The following is a 23,792-nucleotide window of genomic DNA, read 5'->3' as shown; positions in this document are numbered from 1 at the left end:
ACTTCTAAATGAGCACAATGATGTGCCAATCTACCTAGTAATTTTAAGGAATAAGCTCTCTGAACTGTCATAAGTATCTCCTGTAACATCAGCTCAGTAATAAGTCACAGTCAAAAGCCAAATTGAATACAAGGAATCATTAGGAAAAAAAGCACCAAACAACATCACTATAGAAGTCTACAGCACACATGCATCCTGTACTCAGGACAAATCTTTCCTCTCCCCACATGCAGAAAGAACTAGCAAGTATAGAAGGAATAACAAGAATTACCAAGTGTATCCTAAGGAACAAAACTGACCCACTGGAAAATGGGTACTGTGGGTACACAAGTAGAATGGAAGAGACAGAGAATATGTATATATTCACCTTTATATATGCAGGCTGGTTTTGGCTGGGATAGAGTTAGTTTTCATCATAATAGCTAGTATGGGGCTATGTTTTGGATTCATGCTGAAAAGTGTTGATAACACAGGGATGTTTTTGTTACTGCTGAGCAGTGCTTACACAGAGCCAAGGCCTTTTCTGCTTCTCACCCCACCCCAGCAGCGAGCAGGCTGGGGGGGCACAAGGAGTTGCAGGGGGGGGGGGGGGGGACGGGGGGGACGGGACAGACACACAGCTGGCACAGCTGACCCCAACTGACCCAAGGGCTATTCCAGCCCATAGGACGTCATGCTCAGCATATAGACCAGGGGGAAGGAGGGGGGGGCGACGACACACGTTTGGAGTTATAGCATTTGTCTTCCCAAGTCACCGTTTTGCATGATGGAGGCCGGCTTTCCTGGGGATAGCTGAACACCTGCCTGCCCATGGGAAGTGGGGAATGAATTCCTTGGTTTCCTTTTTTGCATGTGCAGCTTTTGCTTTACCTATGAAACTGTCTTTATCTCAACCCATGAGTTTTCTCACTTTTACCCTTCTGATTCTCTCCCCCATCTGATTGTGAGGGAGGTGAGCAAGCAGCTGCATGGAGCTTGGTTGCTGGCTGAGGTTAAACCACAACAATGTGTTACATTATATATATTTTTATTTATATATAAAAAAGTAACACCGTGCTTGGTTAAACCATGAAACTCCTTCCTATCAAAGGTTGCAGATGACAGAATTTAAACAGTTTAAAAATAATCAGACAACTGACTAGGGCAGAGATGCAGTGTGAAGTGAGTAGCTCAAACACTATTAAGCAGAAAATATACTGCCAAGGAAGTAGCTGGGCTAGACACTTCCTGGGCTGGAGAAGTCCACAGACTTAGGGACTGCTACCAGAAAGCATCCTAGGATGTTATCACTATGTTCACCCTGATTTTATAGTCTTCCCCAGAGCATCTGCTGCTAGCCACCAACCACAGCAAGACAGTGGTCTAGGTAATTTCATTCTGATCCAGCACAGCAGTTCCTGCACATGGTATTGGTCTAACCTGTTAGGAAGTTTCACACTTTTAGAAACATAAAAAGAAGGGGGAAAGAACCATTACTATATACCACTGAGTCTGAGTGGTTTTGGACACTGGATTCCTTCCACATCTTTTTATTTTTATTTCCTATCTCTAGAGCTGACTTTACTGTTTTTATAAACGCACTTTTACAACTACAATTTGACAGAGCAATTATAAGCATAAGCAGCTATTTACCCAGCATTTGCTAAACACAAGAAAGTGAAAGAAATACACCATACAGAAAAGACAGTGCAAGTATATAAAGACTTTCATGTTTAAGTTGGATTGAAAAAAGTTCTCCCACCATAACCTCATTAGAAGTCCTGAAGCCAGTTACCCAGGCAGCAAATACAGAAACTGTGAAGTTTCACAGCTCTTTGCAGAAGTACATCAGGAAACTATGTTGAACTGCTGAGAAACATTCCCTAATTTTGATTAACAAAACCTATGAGAAGCTAGTTTAATGGTACAAATCTCTGCATCAGCCAGGTAACCACACATATACTACCCAAGCGGAATCACAGCTGCACCACTTTTGTTTTCGCACTATAGGTACTACTTGAGGTTCCCAGAATTCACTGCTGTCTAGTGATGCTTTCAGTTACAAGCCTTTAAAAAGCATCATGAGCAAATCTATGGTGAAAAGCATCTGTGTCCAGCAATATCATGTATTACGATAGAGAAACACTAAGTCATTGCACTGAGATACTGTCCATAAGTAGGCTTTTCTAGACTCTTAAAACTGAAAAAATTGAGGAAGACATTAGTTAGAACAAGATTGGTTTAATCTACTTGTAAAGTGGGAGTAGATAGCCATTTCTGTAGTATTACTTGAAGAACACTACACACACACACAAAACAAAAAGCAGCTATAACCCAGGTCCAAAGCGTCAGCATTCACAGAAGAGACTTACTTACCTACTGCTAATATCACTTGGAACAAGCTGTTTGCAGGCATACTATTTTTGGTTTGTTTACTTGTTATTATAAACAAAACTTAGCTTCTTGACACAGCAATATCTCAAGTAACCACATCCAAGCACCTCGTCCTCCTAATGTAATACAATATAAAAGCTGTAGTGGCAACCACAACTGAAATCTTAACCATTTGAAGAAAAAAAAGAAACAACACATCTACAGTCAGTAGGTTTCATGGCCTCATATTGCCTGGTTAGGACTCTCTTGTGTCTTTCACACAGGTGCTGTCCCTTCTCATTAGCAAATGGCTTTCAGCAGAGAGAGTACAGTTTTAATCTAAAGAGTGACTGAAGTCAATTTTGGAGAAGGGTAGCATCAGAATATACAGAGCTCAGAGTTGCAGAGAATTACAGCTACTGCTAAATGGGAAATGTGAAAAGTAAAAACCAAGAGAGGCTACATAAGCCCAGTTTGAGCAGCCTCCGGGAGGGTCCCTGTTTATCACCCAGTAGCAAACCTTATCACATGCAAGACTCCCACTAGGTGGAAAAAGGTCATCCTCAAACATTTTCTGCTTGTATCCTCTCAGCTGGACAATATCATCAGTAGTTCAAATCCACACGTTTTCACTTTGCCTTCAGTAAGGTTTCTGGGAAGAAAATTAGTTAATCATTAATTTGTTCAGATGAAGAGTTCAACCCTACTTCTGCCAATAATTTAGGGCCAGATTTTACAGTAACACTATAGTTACGATAAAAGTAAATCACAGCCAAGTTACAAGAGCCTGTATCCCAGCGAACCCTCTGGTTAACTGCTAGAGTAAGCTTGCCCTCATTGTATTCTGCCCTCATCGGTATAAAATAGAGGAAGCAGGCTGCCATGGATTATAACAGACTATCCAAATCTTTAGGATCCAAGGCATGGGGAAGACCCCACAATGGACAAAAAGCCACGGAAAAGGAGTTCTGCTGTAATGGGAAGAATGGCAGAAGCACAGAGTACATCCTTCAACCAGCATCACATGAACAATCATCCTGTGCAGCCTGAACAGGTTCAGAGAAAGCCCGTCTCTCCTCAGCAAGGGCAAGCATCTCGGAGAAGTCAGTATCACAATGAAGAAGTGTGAAGAAATTCTTCACTTCTGGAGATGATCAAACATACAACAATAACAACCAGGAATTAGAGGTAAGTCTCTAGAAAGACATTCACACAGCCAGCACACAAGCATCTGATCATTTTTATAAATCCGGTCATATCACAGAAATTTGAGAAAAGCCTAAATCAGTTCCTCGAGAAGAAAAACTACCAATCACAGCCCAGAGCCACAACTCTAAGAACTAATTCAATGTGTTCCAAAACTTTTCATTTACAAGAAAATCCTGGAAAGAATTATCACAGAATCTCTCCAGCAAGGGAAGTCAGTATACAAGAATTTTGTTTTAACATTTAAAAGGCTGCAGTTAGCACCATCAGCTAAATGCCACCTTGCATGAAGATGAGGTCTTTTCTTTGCCTTCCCACAATGCATCTATCCTGTGAAATAGAAACATTAAACCTTGCAGGTCAGGCATATTACCCTGAGTTGTAGGCTGTTTGCACAGTTCGTTTTTTGTTTTGGTGGGTTTTTTGGTTGCTTTGGGGGTGTTGGGGTTTTTTTGTGGTTTTTTTTGTTTGTTTGTTTTGTAATTGTTTTGTTTTTTACAAAAGAATCAGTCACTTCTAAACTAGGTCCACTGTGCTCAACCATTGCATTAGACATGAAGGAGACACCATACATTATGTCTACAGACCCTGTCTTGCAGAAGAGGAATTCAGAGGGCTGGTACTAACAATAAAGCTGAGATGACTGTAGTAACACTCCGCCTCATGAGAAAACACCATGGATTTTCCCTGAGAAAGGGCTACACAAGATTTCAAGAGCAAAGGTGGAAAAACTTTTGCTTGTAAGGGGAACATATTCTCTACGGTCATTGAACGATTAGGCTGCTATTGAAGCAATTAATGTTTGAAACAACAGAAATCTCATACCAATGTCAGGTGCCACAGCCCTTATATCCAAAGACAACTTTCAGAATATATTAGCAAGTATGTTCCATTCCTGGAAAATTTGTAACTCATTCCAATTGTATTGTATTAGAGACTGATGCAAATAGACTTAGGAGGCTGATGTTTAGATCTCAGTAAAATCTGAATGCACTTGTAAAATATTTCTTTCCTTTCTACGAATTAAGCTGAATGAGTTTGCCCCTTAGCCTTCCTGAGTAGTTGAGATCCTTGCCTTTGCAAAAGGTAGTTTACTGCATTAAGGTTTCACACTATCCAAGCTAATATGATTAAAGATTGTGGAAGCATCAAAAAAGGCAAGTAGGAAAAAAAACCCAAAAAACCCACACCACAAAATTACCACCCACCCACAAACCAAAAACCTAGTATATTATCATGTTGTCTCTGAAAAACTATAGCACCCTCTGAAAATCCTTGGCTTGATTATCACTGCCCTTTTGCACCCCATGGGAAGAAGCAGCACAAGAAGAAACACAACTGTCTTCCACTAGTAACGGTGTGAGGGTTTTTTGTTTGGAGCCAGAGATGTTAGTATCTCACATTAGGAAAGGAATTTTTCAGACTCTACCCTTATATTCGCTCCAAGTTTCTCCACTCTGAGACAACTAAAAAGCTTTGTTTATTGTGATCTGCTCCAGTGCCAGACTCTGCATGGCCAGCACAGTGATAAGCATCAAACTCCTCAGTGCAAAACAGTGCCAGAAGCATCATGGTCCTCTCTAGATAAAAAGTCACGAACAGAGATTCAAAAAAAAGTCTCAAAGTAGGTATAGAGGATTAAATGCAGGAAGAACATACTAGTTTCTTGATCAGTATGGCAATCCGTCATAAGCCTTTGAGCAGAACACTTTCTCTTTCAAGATCACTGGTCATGGGCGAGAGGCCTCTACAGGCTCACGGAGGCTCTCCTGACATTCCTTCCAGAGAAGCTGAACCCATACAAAAATTCATCAAAGCAGGTCATCAAGAAAAAGTTACAAGCTGCAGGGATTTCTTAAAAAAAAAGAAAACGAAAGTTTCAGGTGCTTTATTCTCAAAGTCATTAGCACCAAACAGCAATCTGAATGAACAATATATTCCAAACAAGCCTCACACTAAAAGCAGCCATATAATCTATCCCACATCTGAACAGTAAGTCCTGAATTCAGGAAAGAGAGAACCAAGAAGCAGCTGCACCCTTACTTTTCCTTATTCTTTTAGTAGCCCAGCCCAAGTACAGCAGCTCCTGAGGACAGAGCTGTTCAGCATGTCCACACTCACATACAAGGCCCCTGAGAACAGAATCCAGCAAGCATCAGAACAACATCCTTTTCCCTTGCTATGATCACATATTTGAGATGTGTTGTTACTGACTCTTGCCCTTCAGTTTTCAGAGCTCAACCATTTATGAATACTCTTCTGACAACGTCATTCTCTTTTCATTAGGGCATTGCACTTACTGGTAAGCTTTATGATATTTGAGCCTTGGACATAACTACAGCATTACTCGCACATTTCCTAAAATTGATTCTCAAAAAAAACCAAGTGACACTTTAGTTTAGAGAAAAATCATTTGGAAATCCAATTTTAAAAGGGAAAATGGCTAGCATACATAGCTATTATAAACAGCCACATACCCCCACTAATCAAGGTATTTGAAATACTAATATGCAAATAAACCTAAATCAGCTCAGTAGTTGCATTCAACAAGAATAATCCACTCAGTCTATTGTTTTAGTGTTCAGAATTTCTAGGGTCTTGGCATCAGGAGGCCATGTAGTAATGAACCAGAAAGAAATACAAATGTGTGCTTTTTACATTGATGCTTACCGTGTGTATTAACTACAGGGCAGACAGCACTAGCTGGTATTTGACATGCTATATTTGCTTTAGGAGAACAGTTAAGCACGACGCTTAATTTGATGAGAAAAAGTCTTCCAAAATTAATCTTAAAACCACAGAAGCTCCATTTGAAATGTGTGTGCAGAAATAAGAAAATAAAACAATGGGTCATATTGCACTGCCACTTTTGTGTGGGCTAGCATGTGATTACGAACCTATAATAGAAACTTTACAGTGTGGTTTAGTCTTCATCTGCAAGGTGCTGAATAGTAATTAAGTGTTTTAAAGAGCAACCAGAAAACCCTTATTAGTGTTCCTACATTAGAGTGGATTGGTTTTGCTGTCTCTAATAGAAATGTGCACTTCCAAAATAATGCTAAGTCACCGCACCAGAGATCACTCCCTGGGTTTTAAAAAGATATTTCTCAATATTTATCTAGTAAAGAGCATAATTATAGAAGCATCTTTCCTGGAGACTTGGAGAGGGAGGGGGCTATCATATTATTCAGGGACATAGCACCCAGGTTATCTGCTTCCTGACAAGTGCTGTAGCCATCTCACAGGGAACAGGCTACATGTTCCACGTTCTTTTAATACCCATCTGCATAAGGGCCAGATCCCTACAGTAATGAAGAGGATGTAAAATAATCTGTAGAGACCACAACACCACATACAGTGAATATCTTTGCTGCTCTGACTCAATAAAATACAACAGATTTTATCTGCTTTTTAAGAAGGGACATTTGTCTTTGAAAAGCACATTAGCGTTTTCCCCTTAGCTACTCTAACAGAAAAGGCTTGTGATCAGTACTGTGCATACAGATAGGTAAATCAGACGTTTTCCAGAGTTTTAGTTGATAACATAATGCACATAGAAAGACACGGGTAGTTCAGATTGCCCGTAAAGTACTAACATGGCAATAGTTAGCTAACAATGAATAGTCAGGGTGAATAAACAGCACCTTTGGTTTTGTAATTCTGGCCCCCCCCCCTACATCCCCCCTGGTTTTTTTCCACTCTGTTTATTAAAACTTGGTTATGTATGCACATCTCAACTACATCATCATTCCCAAATTTACACTAGAACGTCAGTCAAATTCCCAGCTCTCGTACAAACAGCAAACCTTTGCAAAGGGGTGAAGTATTCCTGCTGCTGCTGGAACGTCAGCAATTCAATTCCCAGACCCTCTGGAAGGAAATGCTCATTGGGTGGAGTAGGTAGTGCAGAGAAGAAATCCAAATTCAGAGAGTAACAGAAAAGCAACATCCTATCCCAGGAGGAAGAGAGCCTGGCGACGTCAGCAGCAGGGACGTGCTTCCCACTGCCCCGTTCCTTAGGGTTACAGATTACAGCAGCTGCCAGGTTAGCTTCCTTCTCTGCAAGGCAAGAGCTCCATACTGACAACACACAGAATTCACATTACCTTGGGACTCCTTGCAGGGGGGAAATAAAGTACTACTTCCCAGAAATCATCTTTCAATGAAAACTCCAGTTTAGTTTTTCAACTTTCATATGAAAATAGTTTCAATGAAAGCCTGAAAACTGTTCTAAACACTTTTAAAGGGACATTTATAGCCACAGGGTTTTTTCATTCCTTGCAACACTTGGCTATGCAAAAGACTAAGAATGCTAGAGCACACAGAATATTCTCTCTAGATTAAGATCATAGACAGAATAAAATAGCATAAGATATCATAGGCAGAATTAAGGTTTTCAACATGAAGTCACAAGTCACTTTGTTACACCTGAACACAGAGGTATCAATACCAAAGACAAAGCATGTCCCCATAGCAACTTTTCTTAAATATCAGGACACGGATCAAGGACGGCCACAGGAGAAGATGAGAGCAAGCATGGATGGAAAGAAAACTTGTCCTCCTTCTAGCACTGCGCACCTCCGCTGGGTCCTGAGGCTGCCGAAGACGGAGAAACTACATCCTTGTGCCTTGCATATGCTCCTGCATTCATCCTCCTCCAAAGCAGCCACAAGGTTTGTAGGCTGAGATTGTATCTTTTATTAGACCAACACGTCTAATGAACTGGTATAGTGGTCTAACACAAGATACTATCTCTGCATCCAACAAGATACTACTTCTGCATCCCCCACCTTGCACAGGGGGACAGGATGACAAAATCTGACACTTCCAAAATTCAGTAATTATTGACTGATATAAGTAGGGTCTTTAATATATACAGCACTTAATCCCAAGTTCTGATGTACCAAACTGTCAGAATAAAGAATTTGTTAATTTAAAAATTGTTCTTAGTGTGCGCATAAGAATTAAAAATTAGTAGTCGTTTACCTTGTTATTCTCAGCGAACAGCAAGAAAAGCATGGTCATTTTGAAAGTAAATTCATTATGATCAACTATGGCATAGCAGAGGAAACAGCTACACTTGGGGGGGGAGGGGGGGGTAGAAGAGGTCTTTAAGATACTCTTAGAACAAAACACATCATAAGTTACCCACTATACCAAAGTCTTTTCAGACAAGGTTGGAGGAGAAAAATAGACCCTTCAGCATACTATATTGAGCAGTAAAATAAGCATCTTGCATCAGTTTAAAAAGGATCAAAAAATCCCTGAAGTACTTATTACACAGTGATTGCACAGTGTCCATAACAGGCAGCATTATGGTTGCTGAACGTCCCAACTACATTTGCTTCCTATTTAAACGTGTTTACAAATCTTGCATTTAGTCTTTTCTCACAGTTCAACACAAATTTGAGGTATAGGTGACAAAATCCATTACATACGGGTGTGTAAACAATGCCAAGTATTTTAGGCAAAACTGCAGTCAGGTACTGCTAGAATTTGTTATCACAATGCACCTGGCACAGAAAAAAAAAAGTATTAACTGACACAAACTCAAACTGAAAAAAGCTTAGGAGTTTACTGCTCTCCACAAAACATACAGGGTCTGCTTCTCAACTTTTCTCAACCTTTAAAAGGAATTTTTGTCTTTCAGAATGGTTCTCTTACACACTACTTATCTATAAAAGGACTATGATGTAGAATTGCTTATATGGTATAAATAGCTTTCCCCCCTCTACCCTTCAAAAAAATCTTAAGATAAACATTACACTTGCATTTTTAGATAGAGAAAGGCAATATTATTTAAATTTTATTTTCAATATATCTAGCAACAGTCAAAGTACCAAATGGAATTCACTGATAAATTATATAGGAGGCAAACTGCAACAATCCACAACAACAGAAATAGTACTGTTATGTTCAACATTTCCAATTAAAAAAAGAAAAAAAAAATCATACATTTAGGTGAAGAGCCCATCCTTCATCATCTCTGCTATTCTTGGAACAGAATACCAAAATTATGTTGTTTGCAGAGCACTACTTCTCCAGCAGTCACTGAATATTTTAGAACTCTGACCTTTTAGCTGGCACCTAGATCTAGTTCAGGGTTAGTGGTGACCATGACATGTAAACTACTTATTACACCTATCAGCTAGAGTCCAGGTCTTCAGTACTCACAGTACCCCAGTTTGCCCATACCACACCAAGTTATGAGTTGTGGGGAGAAGCCAAAAAAAAAGTCAACCTGAAAAATTAACTTCCTTCACGTTCCTCCAGGCCAGACTTCAGGTACACTTTTATGATTATTTATATTACTCCTGCTAAACTTGTTTGACTGACAAAGAGCTGAAGAATATTACAGGACACACAAAAAGCTCTCTCAAACATGCTCTCTTTCTTTACAGCATTCTATAAAGGTACTAGATAGTTTACAAACACCTATACGGGTTCATCAATCCCTAATTAGTTTTAGTTTGCAAATGCCATTAAACCATCACAAGTCTTAATATATACAAGTCAAACGAGCAAGAATTATTGTCCAGTGTTTTGTTTTTAAAGGAAATAAAGGAAGTATTAAGGTACTGAAAACTTGTGTCCTTCACTTTCATCTAACAGCAATATTAACATAAAGGGTTAGTTTAAAAACACTCTTCTAACTACCCAAACAAAATTCCCAAGCTTGAGAAAAAACACCTGCAAAATCTAGAATAACTAGTGTAAATGACACTATCCATAAATACAGTGCAGAGATTAAGAAAGCAAATTTTGGGTGCTAGGACCACATTTCCTTCATTGCCCACACTCTCCCAGGGGACACTGCAGAAGCTGTGAACCACCATAACGATGTTCAACATTTAATTTCATCTTTCATTCAGGACTCTATTCATAATCTTGATCACTAGGAAGCTACCTAAAAGGTCTTAGTTTAAGTAGAAAATCGAGACTTTAAGTTCTGCCATACAACAAATTATAGCATACTTGCATTTACAAATTGCAGAAGTTATTCTGGATTATCTACTATAAACCTGTGCTTTTTAACCAACAGAAGCAAAGTCCGTTTCTCCTGCCTTTCGCAGGGACACGACTACAAAAACAAGCATTTAGCCACATACACCGCTGTTAATACTCCTAACACTTTGAACAGAAGTATCTAGCCCAAAGGACAAATGAAAAGAAAAATCTTACAGGACAGAGAGAATGAAAAACACACACAAAACCCCCACCACACACAGAGCCTCTCTCAACTTCAGGACTAAATCACTTGTATTCCAACACATTCTCAGACTGACTACCACTGTGGAAGGGCAACGCCTGCACCTGCAGTACCATGGACAGTGTATGGAAGAATTCTTTCACTCCTGGTAATTTCGTCACTGAATTTTTAAGCAACCAGCACAAACTTTAAGCAAACAAACAAACATCCTCTGACAGCACAAGAGATTCAGCAATCTTCTTTATTACATCCATAAGCTTCAATGTTTATATCAAGGAGTACCTTTAAATTTAAAAACCTTCTTGCATTTCCACTGAAGCCACACATCAAGGCTATTAATATTGGCCCATTACTGATACTTAGTTTCAAGCTCCAGCATGCACAACTTTATATTCAGGAAGTTGAGGATTTTTACTTTTTTTTCCACTACAGAATCATAGAATAATTCCAATTGGAAAGGATCTCTAGGGTTCTCTAGTCAACCTCCTGCTCAAATCAAGGTCAGCAAAATCAGTCTGGATTACTCAGGGCTTTATCCAGTTGGGCATCAAAACTTCCAAGGACAGATGCTGCAGAACCTCTTTCACCTGCCCCAATGATTGTCCCACTCCATGGTGAAGCGCATTCTTCTTAAATGCGGCTATTTTCATGCATGCCTGCTGTTTCTTGCCTGCCTTCCACACACTGCTATAAAGAACCTGGGTCAGTATTCTCAATAGCCTGCTCATAGGTACTAGAAGGTTACTATTAGTTCCCCCCGCTTCCCAAAGCCTTCTCTTCTGCAGGCTGAAGACCCATTTCCCTAACAACTGATAGAATTTTAGCAAACTCTTACTTCTTCTCATATGCATCTGCTAGACTTTGTCTTCCATTACAATGTAAAGTTTTGATTCAGGGTGGCTTTTGATCTTCATCCCTGTACTTCCTCAGATACAACTGCAGGAGCTAAGACCTCATACTAAAACCTTTTCCAATACAAGCTGAAATGAGTTGTACACTGCCTTTCTAGGCTCACTATAATCCCTCTCTAGGGCATACCTCAGCTTGAAAGAGAGCACTTCTTGTTCAGCCTGTAGCTCTGTTTCTAAACTAGAATTTGAGTTACGGAAGAACTTCTAAAAAAACCCACACAATTGAATGACAGTTCTGCTGAGTAGAGCAGAAGTTTTACAGGCACATATATATATATACACACACATATTTGGATAGTTAGGAAGATGCCCAGAACTGAAGGGGGGAAAAAAACCCCCACCCCAAAACCCAAAAAAAACCTCAAAGTACATAGGTCATATATACACCAGGAAAGAAAATAGGAGTACATTACTAGAGCTAAGTTGTTATAACTACTAAGTTGTTATAAAAAAAGTGAAAGACATTAACAGAGAAGCCACAAGTACTCCAGCGTCTCAAGTAGCTTTCTGGTAAGGTATAGTGCCCTGCTGACACTTACAAGCAAGAGTTCCTCTATCAGTTTTCCCAATCCTCCATCCAGTCCCACAAAGTTACTTATCAGGCTAATGGCAAGATATTTCAGGACAGTATCAGCTCTTCAGACATGGACACTCACTCTTTGGTGAAGCCAGTAACATCAAGAATTGTTAACTACTGGAAAATCCATGTCATGACTAGTCAGCCAATGAATCCCAGAGACAGGAGGGGAAGGAGTAAAGGACAACAGAAGAGATGTATCCAAAGATTTACTTCAGATCTCCTAGCAGTAATTGAGATGTGTACCAGCCCTTTTTTCTCAAAAGGTGGAAGGTGGAGAACCTACAGATACTGGAAAAAGCAATGATGCTTCCTTAATGGAAAAAGTAATCTTCTCTACAGACCTCCATATCTCGCTGGAAAACCCAAGTCCTTTCTTTTATTCCTAGCTAAAGGGGAGCAAATATATCAGAGAAAGGTCTGTACTCCTCATCCAGCCTCTTAAAAAAAAAAAAACACCAAACACCACAAAAAACCCCACCCAAACCTACAAATAAATCAAATCCTTGCACCTGCTTAAAAAAAAATAATTCTTCAGAATCCTTGAGAAGCTACCAAGAATCACACAGCAGGAGGAGGATTTGGTCAGTCTCTTCAATCCCGTGCAAAAACTTGGAAAACAGCAGTCACGCTCCCCAGATTAATTCTTAGCTATTCACACTCTTAATATCTTTACAGACACAAGAGAGCGAAAGAAAGCAAACTTGACTTTTGCAAAAGTGACAATGCTTGCCTCTCACCAGAGAGGAGCAGCCAAGTTGGTTTAAGCCACAGGCAAATGAACACGTTAACAATTTGGAGATAGCATATTAGTTGAAAAACTGAGGCCCCCAGCGTAAGAAAGACATGGACCTGTTGGAGCAGGTCCAGAGGAGGGCCACAAAGACGATCAGGGTGCTGGAGCACCTCTCCTGTGAGGATAGGCTGACAGAGTTGAGATTTGCTCAGCCTAAAGAAGAGAAGGCTCCAGGGAGACCTTACAGCAGCCTTCCAGTACCTAAAGGGGGCCCTACAGGAAAGATGGGGAGGACTCTTTATCAGGGACTGTAGCGACAGGACAAGTAGTAATGGCTTTAAAGTCAAAGAGGGTAGATTTAGATGAGATATTAGGAAACAATTCTTTACTGGGACTGTGGTGAGGCACTGGAACAGGTTGCCCAGAGAGGCTGTGGCTGCCCCATCCCTGGCAGTGTTCAAGGCCAGGTTGGATGGGGCTTTGAGCAACCTGGTCTAGTGGAAGGTGTCCCTGCCCATGGCAGGAGGGTTGGAACTACATAATCTTTAAGGTCCCTTCCAACCCAAACCATTCTATGATTCTATGAAAATGCAGTTATCAAATAAACCCAATGATCTATCGGTTCTATTGGCTGAAAAAAAAAAAAAAAGAAAAAAACAAAGAAAAAACCCACATTGATTCAGAGTTCAGTTTAAGTATGGGAAACGAGAATACTGTGCTTAGGACATTGTCTGCTTGCGATACATGAGAGCAGGATGCTGCTTTAAAAAGATTCACTGACATCAGAGTCAACAAAGTACCATGTCACAGTCTCACTCAATCACACTTCAGGGTTGTTGTTGGCTTCTAAAGAGAGAATACTTTGAATTTTACTTTGTAGGGAAAAAGAAAAAACCAAAAAAAAAAAAAATCACAACCAAAAAACCCACCACCCCACAAACGTAGAACTGGAAAACAGGACAACAAAAACCCTAGATCTCTCCCCCATGCTCACTTTTTTCTGGATTGTACTTCAGAATCTTATACAGCCTGAAGACACTGCTGGAACAAGGAGGAGAAATACTAGGAATTGCAGAGTGAAACTCACTTCAGAAGTAGCCACTCCATTCCCAGCCTTTCTACTACTTCAGCATACACTGTAGTCTTCTATAAAATACACCTTTCAGAAGGTGGAAGATTACACTTAATTCAGCATTCTTTAGCCAACAAGACTGTCATCATAACAAAAACCAGTACAAAGCAGAAGTCAGATCTACAAGCCTAAGTATTTTAGGCAACAACTACCAGAAATTATTGATTATGGTTGACTTTTATCAGACAGAAATAAGGATAAGAAATTCTAAAGTCTACGCAAATGAAAATAAAGGTGGAAGCTACAATCACAAGACTGTCCCAAGGATAAAAGTTACATTACAAGCAACTAAACTCCATTCCTTTGGGGCAGGAATTAGGGAAGACCTTAAATTATTCAAAAGTTGGTATTTATTATACCTAAACACAGGAGTTCAAAGACTCCAGATAAGAATCTTCCATCACTGCCTTCAAGTGAAGGTTGCATCCCCCAATGGGATAAAAACTAGGAAGTTTTCAGGATTCACAAGTTAACAACAACAAGGTATAACCACTTACATGTACTCAAGCCTAAAACTGGTCAAAATAAGTTTACAGCATTACTGTAGACATCCATTTTGTATTTGCAAAAACAAATTGAGTTTTATTTCAAGAAGCAAACCAGAGTTCAAACATTTAACCTAGAAGCACAGAAAAGCCTCAGAGGATAGATCACTCACTCCACATACCTGCTAGAAATCCAGAAGTGTAGTTGTTTTACACAATATTCACTGGCATCATAAATCCCCATCCCCACATACCTGGTACACAAGCTACAATCTTCTGCTTCTACTTTTCAGGGAAATACATATTTGCTACTAAACAACAACACTGAGAAAGATCAAGACCTGCATTCAGGGAAGTACCTTTATCTCAATGGGGAACAGAACATTTAACTGCTTGAAGATAACCTATATGCTGTAGTAAACAAATTCTAGAGACAGTCACATACAAAGCAATTGTCTTAAAAGGGAAAAAAAAAAAGGAAAGGGAGAGCATTAAGAAGTATCCTGAGGAAATAGATTTCCAGGTCATTTTCTAAAAAGGCTGGGCAGAAAGGGAAAACTGATTTAGTATTCTAAAAAGAAACAATCTAGTAAAATACTCAAAAGCAGAGCATCAGCTTCCACAAACTTCAGTACAACATGTAGTACTGGTTTTAGATAAACTCCTTCTACTGCTACCTCAACTATATAGAGCTGCATTAACTCAGGCAGGTGAAGTTAAGGAGTCATTTGGCATGTACAAAACACTGATTTAAATCCCAAACAAATAATCTGTCCGACTATGACAAATATAGGGTATAAAAAGCACAGAAGTTCAAGCTGACTGCAAATGCACTTGCCCAGTATATCCTTTAAATGCTGTGACTTTTCAATACTAACAGAGGCAGTTGTGAGTTTTTACTGATCAAGAACAGCTGAATGCAGATCCTTTGGAGAAGCCTAAACCCATGTGAGACACAAACTAACCAGAACCCGTAAGAAATTCAAATAACTGCCTTAAGAGAATGAAGAACTGTCCGTTAGATTTAAGTTTCTTTAAAAAAACAAAAAAAATACAAAATTAAGACAATATTAAGGAGGCCTCAGAAACATTTATGCTGATGTCAGCTCTGTTTGAGGGGCTGCTCTGTAGTATCTGGGTTTATATTTATAAAAAAAAAAGAGCATGACACTGAGTCCATCTCCTTTCTTGTACTTCCATATACTAGGGTCCTTCCCAAGTCCATTATAAGTCTCAGAAAAAAATGGTACTGTCAAAAGATGCTACACTGCACCTCTATGGAAGTTACCTTCACCACGCTTCAGAGTTGGCACACACTGAATACAGCAGAAACAGCAGCTGGTTGCTCCTCTCAAGCAGTAAGTGGCTCATTTATTAAGCACGGATGACTACAGCACTGCAAGTGCCAAAAGGAACCTGCCTCTCTCACCTAGTCCTACCAAATTAGATTGTTTGAAAACAAATTTTGCTTCACCTCTACTCAATAGTTTAATATATATATGTGCAAAGAATTTAAAAAGACTTATGGTAACTGGTATTAATTATTAGCAGAGACAGAATATGCATTTTACTTCTAAGTGCCTGTTTTCTGCTTCTTCACTTCAATTATACTCTGTATAACTAAGCTCAAAAAAATAAAAGTGATGCCACTGCAGGCTTCCTTATAAAGATGGCTGTATTGGTCTTCTCTTTTTGGTCACCAAACTTGAAAGCAGTTAGCTGGCTTCCCAGAAAAAGATATGGTTGTCTACAGAACCAATTCCAAGCAGATTCTGCCTGAGGGATGGTGTTTTCTTAACACCATCAGAGTCATATGGTCACACAACACAGCTGGTTCTTACCAAGTTTCACTGTGCTATGTATTTATATAGTAGTAACCAGAGCAATAGTTCTCATACAAGGTATGACGCTGCCCCACCCCCAGGGAATCACAAGCCTCAAGGTTAAATCAGAATGAGACCATGAGCAAAAGAATTAAGACATTAATGGCTCTAAAAGGGCTCAATTAGAGCAGGAAGCCACTACACTGGTGAAAACACGAGAATGGACCTAGCTTGAAGCATGCTTACAATTATAACCACTGTTAAGACAAAAATGAAACTGTAATCCCGCCAGAAGATGACACTACCCATGTGCAGAAGACAGCTTGATGAGTATAAGAGCTGATATTTCCTTAAACTCCCCAGCTGTTCTTCCATATTTTCAACATACACTAACAGTTATGCAAAAGAAAACCAGTGATCATCCTCTAGTTTCAGACTTGCCACCTGATGTTCTAGAACCAGTTTGCCACTAACTGTGAAACCACAACATTATGTTAAATATATGCTTTAATAAATGAAAGGATTAGCAAAGAAGCTTTCAAAGATGGAAAGAAGCTACAACTTCTCAAATGTGGTTCCTCAGTTATAACTTCCTTGAACCTTAACCTAGGATGAAGTTTCATAAAAAGGAAGCCTTACCTTCTCTAAGAAAAGGGATTCAATTTGCTAAACAGCCAACAGAGGCACATGCAAGCAGGCTCCTTCAGAGGTGCAGCAGTTGTATGATAAATGGCAGTAAGATTAAGTCACTAGACAAATTGGCTTAATGCTACTGGGCCTCTCTCATTCCAACCAGTGCTTTTAACATAACTCCAACAGTTTAGGGGCTCCTACAGTTCACACTGATTGGGGAACACGCATTCAAATTAATTATCGGTCAAGTTGACCTATAAACACTAATTTTGACCTAGCAAGTTTTGGCTTTTCATTTTATGCTAGTTTAGGAGTTCTCAGAGGACACTTTTCGTGAATAACAAACCAAAGACTAATTCTAGATTTCATTCAATAAAAAAAGGGAAGAAGTCACATGTAATAAAGCAGTAGGTATTCAAAGAGAGGGAACAGTTTCGATTTTTTTGCAACGTCCAACAGCCCAAGGCAACTCTGACAGCTCATAGAGAAGCTTTAGGTCTTTAACTGACAGGCACAGCTATAGATACATACACCTACCTTCATTCATTATACTTGGTGAGAAGGTAAAGAAAGAAAAGAAGGTAGCTGAACACTTTCTCCACATATCTAGTGACTACTGCTATGTACTTCTTTCCCCATCCTATTTTTCTAAATTTCTAAGCTATATTGCAAAACAGAAACTGTGAACAGTCAACACATGCTTACCTATCTGGGACACTGTCTTCATCAAAACTTCTATCACTTAAAGTCCCTCAGGTAGGTAGTTCCAAAGCACATATAAATATAATTTAATTACTTCCTCCCTCCCATTCCTGCACTCAAATTCTGCTAAGTTTTTTTAAGATGGTAAGTTATTGTAATATGTAATAGGAGATGGGTTTAGAAGTGATAAAATTACTCTATCTGCAAGTACAGTATTTCACAGTCTAGGTATCTTAGCCCATGGTTGCAACTTAAAACATACACCATTCAAACAGGCTTCACATTAAATCCCCATTGGTGACAGAAAGCTATAAACAAAAACCCAACATGTAGCCTGCTTTCGAATCAATCTCTTCTGTTGTATTCAGTGTTCCTGAAACAAATTGTCCAGCTTCTCATGTTTTCACTGCATTAAGCTGGGAAACTGGTAGCGAGTCTTCCTATGCAGTGGATTTTGTCCTACAATGAGTGAGACTTGATACAGAAAAGTAGTAACTAAAAGAGTAGCAATCTCACATGGAAGAAACCATTTAAGAACACCCACACCAGGAAAAGTAAATGCCCCTTCTCTTAAGCAAGGAAAAGATTAGAGCTCAGTAGTCCGAAACATAAGATTAGGTTGCAGTCCACCACAAACAAGGCCTAAAAATGTGCCAAAGTAAAACCAGAGATGAAGCACTACTTGAAAACCATAGTACATTCTCACTTACTCCTATCGCATTTTTTGGTCATTCCTACAAAGCTCCTATGATTCTGTTCAGAGTTTGAAGAATTAATTAGAAGAAGTTCAAAGTCAAGAAAGGGAAGTACGCTATCATTTTTACAGTTTCTTTCTCTATCCACTTGATTTCTTTTGGGGAAAAAAAAAAAAGAAAAAACCCCAAACCAAACACAACCCCAAATTCCTAGTGCTAATAATTAATACTTGCAATCAAATAGAAGACACTGCAATGTTACCTTCTAGCAACCAAGAACTGCTAAGCTGTGACAAGTAGGAAAAAAAAAGCGCAGAAGGGTACGGTCCAAGGATCTGCACTACAACAGGGGACCCTCCATCTCACAATCAAGACATGTAGAAGTACAGTTACGTGATATCAGGTGCTGCAGTCAGTTGGAATCCACTTCATATTAGGCATCTATTCCTCTTGAGATAGCAGCAAGATAGAAGAAACTGATGATGGGATCACCGTATGTTAGAAAGCCACTCACAGACAGTTGAGATTTTCCCTTCTTCCCTTGCAAGAAAACAGAACCCGATCAAAAGCAGACAGCACTGCTCAGGGCACAAGGCTCAGCCAAGAGCTAAGCTCCCTCTCCACCAAGTTCAGTAGCATGTTTGCTTGATCTCTACATCCACCTTTATTTTTAACTCAGTGACTAAAAGATAAAAAAATCCCCCATACGCGGACCCCAACCCACCTTTCCCCAGTTTGAAAACCAGCAACAGATGAAGTACTCAATAAAAATACACAAATGATTGATTAATCATTATGAAATTAACACTGACATACCCTGCTCCAGAATAAAAACACAGTACCTAGCTTTCAGGGTACACAGCAAGGGACAAGAAGGAGTGTCATTCTCTCAGCCTGTACTCTCCTGATGGTTTTAGATGCAGGCTTCCTCAAATTGTTAAAGCATGCGCTTAAGATAGTTTATGAATGCATTACTTTGTACATATGTGTTTAGAAAACACGTCTAAGCTCCATCTAAATGATAGACTCCTACAAGAAATACCTTGGGTTTGTCATGTTCCCAGAACAGCCAAAGGGAAGGAAAGAAGAAAAAAAACCCAACAAAACAAAACACCACAAAACCTACTTGATCTTAGTACTATGTGGAAATCACTAGTTTAAACACTAATTCCTTCTTTTAAGCTGGTGTAGCCAGCCTAATAACAGCTAGCCAGAAGTCAAGAATGTGTATGCTGAATGTTCACTGAATTAGTAGAATCTCTGATACAGTTTTGAAGTAAGAAAATGATGAGGATTCCGTTTTCAAGCTCACACAAGAAAAATGCCATCTGACAAAACCAAGCATATCATCGAAATTTCTGGTACGACATAACAAAACCCAGTTTGATGAAAACACGCACCTTACTGATCCAAATAGTATAATGCAAAAGCGCATACATGCTTTTACTTACAGAGGTTATATTCATATTTCCTGCTAGATACTTATATTGCCCTCCCAATTTGCTTACAGGAAGAACCAGCAGGTCTGAGCAGCATCTCAAGCTATGCCAAACCATTCGCTGCCATACTTCATTTTCTAAGTCTGATAAGTGTTTACATTTGTTAAAATGTTGACAAATGCTAACCAATCTCCTGAAAAGAATAAATTCCTGGACTATTCTCCAAGAACCAGAAGAGGGGGGCCCAGATAGATGGGGTTTGTATTCATTCATAGAGCTCTGACTCCTTACACTGTTTCCATCCCATAAAAACCAAGACAAAACACTGGAAAGCAAAGAAAGCACCAACAATCTTTAAAGAGCTGAAACATTCAGGACATTAAAGCAAGGTAAGTTACACAGTCTTTCACACGTGCACTTACTCAAGTTATCTCAGCAATACTATACAACTCCAAGTGGGATAAAAGGTGGTTGGTACAACCCAAGACACCATTCACCATGTTAAAGTTTAAGAACCCTTGATCCTAGCGTCTTGCTGAGCAAGTAATTTCCTTCCAATCTGTGGTAAGGCTTATAGATCAGCCTCACCTTACCAGAACAATGAATTCTGTTCTCCAAGGCCTAAGATGCAATCTATGATCAGCCACTTAGAAGTTACCTGTGCTTACAAAACACCGCCTATTTGCAACAATCTCATTTATTTCAAAGAGGTAGCCAAAATTCTGAGAAATAGTCACCAGAGTTAAGCCTTTAGGGCCCATACTTAAGATCTTGGTCAGAGTAGTTTCAAAACATTCCACTCGCAAAGAATATCCTACCTTTCCTGAACAACAGCCAGGAAGGACAACATGTATCTGTTTATAATGAATATTTTTAATTAAAGAAGCCACACACTTGTGTATATTCTCTCACCAGCTTCTCTAACCTAAGCCTTCTATTTTGTGGGCACTGTATACCTGTTCTTAAACTGGCTGAAGAAAAGGTACTAAGGAATTAATAGAGCAATATTCCAGACAGGCACTCATCACCTTGTCTCTGCAAAGATCTGTTAGTCTCTGTTAGGATCCTCCAAGACTCATAATTTTAAAAGCTAATAAAGAGAGACACCTGAAGAAACACGCAAGTTAAAAGCGGAGATCATTTTGTCATTGTATTCCCCCTTTCCAAAACAATCCTTTCTCCTAGAATGAACTTTGTTTGCAATTCAGCCAAGTTCAACTGCCAAGCATTTCTAAACACTTGCATGTGTTCGTCTTGTTTATGAAATGGAAACTATCACAGAATCCCAAAAGCCTGAAGTACAACAGATCTGAATCCTAGACTATGCGTTAGTTCACTACATTATTAGAGAGATGCTAAGAAACTAGAAGTATATTTGAGTATCTGTAGGCCATCTGAAACTAATTCACCCTCACAAGCCAAACAGCTATTTTAATCTCTACTCTTCATAAGCCTGTACTTCATTTTTTCTTCTTCTCTTTCTTTTTTTTTTTTTTTTTTTTTAAAGCAGGGAGAGAAAGGAGCTAGAAGGAATTTAATTCTCCTGCATATTCCTCTTGCGGTACGGGTCTCTCTTCTGTTACTGCCAGTCATCATGTTCACAAGAATATGAAGTCAAAGTACAGGGATGCTCAAGTCGAGACATTTTAAAACTAAAACAAAATACAGACAATTAAAACACAGCGAGTTAGAAATCTGTACAAGCTCAATAAACGTGGGATTGGCCAACATTAACTTCTAAAACTTTGGGGCAGGAGTAAGCTAACATCTGCAGGCCTAGCGTTTCCACAGCTTTAACTAGCTGATGGGTTTTGCTTACATTAACGTATGCTCTAGAGAAAACTGCTTCTCCTATGAGCTACGTACTTGATATTACCATACTGACACAAATATATAAGCCTTTCAGGTACGGTAACGAAGTATTTTAAGATAATTATCTAGCGTATTTTCCCTCCCCTTTCACTGCACAGACGAAGGCACCGGCAGCTGACTTTCAGACTGGCAGGTAGAGCTGTACGACCGTCGCTGGAAGTAGGATGAGAGCCCGTACGCAGCCTCGTCATTCGCTTCTGCTAACGCACAAAATGGAAAGAGCTTCTCGTATTTTGCGAGTAGGAGATGGAAAGTTACGTACCGGTTATTTTACCGACAGACAAATCTCGGGAGGTTACACGGACCGTCCAAAATAACACCCCAAATCAGAGGCTGCCATTTACCATCTGTTTGCCTCTCTCTCTCAGAAAAAAAAAAAAAAAAAGTGCAGATCACAAGAACAAATGGAGCCTGGCTCCGGGGAGGAGGAAGAAGGGGAGAGAGGAAATTTCCACGCAAATCCTAAGTGAATCACGCCGCGGTCCCCGCGCCCGGCCTCCCCCGTCAGAGACGAGCGGCTCCGGGGGCACCGGCCCCCCGGCCCGGCCCGGCCCAACGGCTCCCCCGCGCCGCTCCGGGGCGGCTCGGAAGAAATCGCTAAAGCCTCTCCCCCCCCTCCCCGGGGCAGCGGCACGGAGGGAGCCGCCGTTCGCCGGCGCCCCCCGGGGAGGAGCCGCCCCCTCGCCCTCCCCACACGGCCCGGTGCCCTCCGCGCACGGCAGCGGCCCGCCGCGTCCGTCCGTCCGTCCGTCCCCCTCAGCCGCCGGGGCTGGCACCGGGGGGTGGGCTGAGGCCTGCGCCGTCCCAGCGAAGCCTCGGCGCTCTCGTAGTCAGAGCGGCCCGGCTCCCCCCCCACCTCCACCTCCTCCTCCTCCTCGCCTCTCCCTCCCTCCTTCCTTCCCCGGCCCGGCCTTCAGCTCGCACTCACCCGCCTTCCTCCTCCCTGCCCGGCCCGCGGTGCGTGTGCGCGGCTCTCCCTCACGCTGCCCGGCGGCGGCCGGGTGGGTGGGTGTGCGGGGAAGGAGGCTGAGGGTAGAAGGAGGAGAAGGGTGGGGAGGGAAGGAGAGAGGCGGCGAGGAAAGCGAGGAGAAGCGGGGCGGAGTGGGGGGGGGGAGGAGGTGGCGGTGGTGGTGGTGGGTGGGAGAAGGGCAAAAAAACCGCAGCGACGCTCCTGAGGCGGGACCTGCGGGCGGCGGCGGCCGAGCCGGGCGCTTGGGCGGCTGCTCCGACGACCTTTAAGCGAGAGACGGGCGATCTCCGAGCTCGGGGCGCTCCGCTGCCAGCCCGGCCACCATCTTACATTAGGGAGACTTGCCCTGGACGCCGCCTCCCCTGCGCTTGCGCCGCCGACAGTGGGCGGGACCAAAGGCGGGCAAGGCCGCGGGGGGGGGGGGGTGGAAGGATGGGGTGCGACGGTAACAACCGCGACGGCGCTGGGCACGGCGGGACTTGTAGGCTGTGGAGGTTGTTGGGCAGAGCGGGAGGAGGAGGAGGTTGCTGGGCAGTGCCGAGCCGGTGGGGAGGGGGCCGGTCCCCTTCCACCGCCTGGATAAGGCCGGGGACCCCAACCCCTCTCCGCAGACTGGGCCGTCCCATCGCCCACCGCCCCGGGGAGACGCCGGCCGTTCCAGCCACCTGTTGCCGGCCATTGAACCTGCTCCCACTAAATCCGGCGCGGTCCCGGGGTTTCTCACAGCCCCGTCCATCTCCCTCAGGCGCCGGGAGAGCGGGACTCTGCCCCGGCCACCCCCCCGTCCTCCGGGAGGGGACCCCCGACCCACCTCAACCCGCTTTTTTCTCTTTTGTTCCCCCCACCCCCCAATCCTCACAGGCGCCAACCGCGAGGACCTGGTGTGACAGGATTGCTTCTCTGACGAGGACATCTCCTTCTAAAGTCGCAAAATTTGGAGACCCCTTCCACGTCCCGTCCGTCCCCGGTTCTCAGGCCGCTGTCCCGCTGACCCCCCAGGCCTAACTTCGGGGGACCGAAGCCTCCCCCCACCTGCCCGGCACCCCTCT

The 23,792-nt window shown here is 41.7% G+C and overlaps 1 protein-coding gene across 7 annotated transcripts in view; it reads right to left on the bottom strand.

Moving 5' to 3' along the window:
- CNOT4 (CCR4-NOT transcription complex subunit 4) overlaps positions 1-23,099 on the bottom strand; it is an 82,318-nt gene extending 59,219 nt beyond the window's left edge. For 6 of the 7 annotated variants that reach the window (XM_049792193.1, XM_049792196.1, XM_049792191.1 and 3 more), the window contains exon 1: positions 22,702-23,099. The gene's annotated coding sequence lies outside the window, so the exon portion shown is untranslated. Of the gene's footprint in view, positions 1-22,035; positions 22,237-22,701 lie in introns of those variants that run through there. The other variant, XM_049792192.1, reaches the window with a different exon arrangement.
- Positions 23,100-23,792: the final 693 nt, after the last annotated feature.

Source organism: Accipiter gentilis, chromosome 34, assembly GCF_929443795.1.
Source record: "Accipiter gentilis chromosome 34, bAccGen1.1, whole genome shotgun sequence".
NCBI lineage: Eukaryota > Metazoa > Chordata > Aves > Accipitriformes > Accipitridae > Astur > Astur gentilis.
The sequence above is the reverse complement of the archived record's forward strand: the minus strand, read 5'-3'. Positions and strand labels throughout refer to the sequence as shown.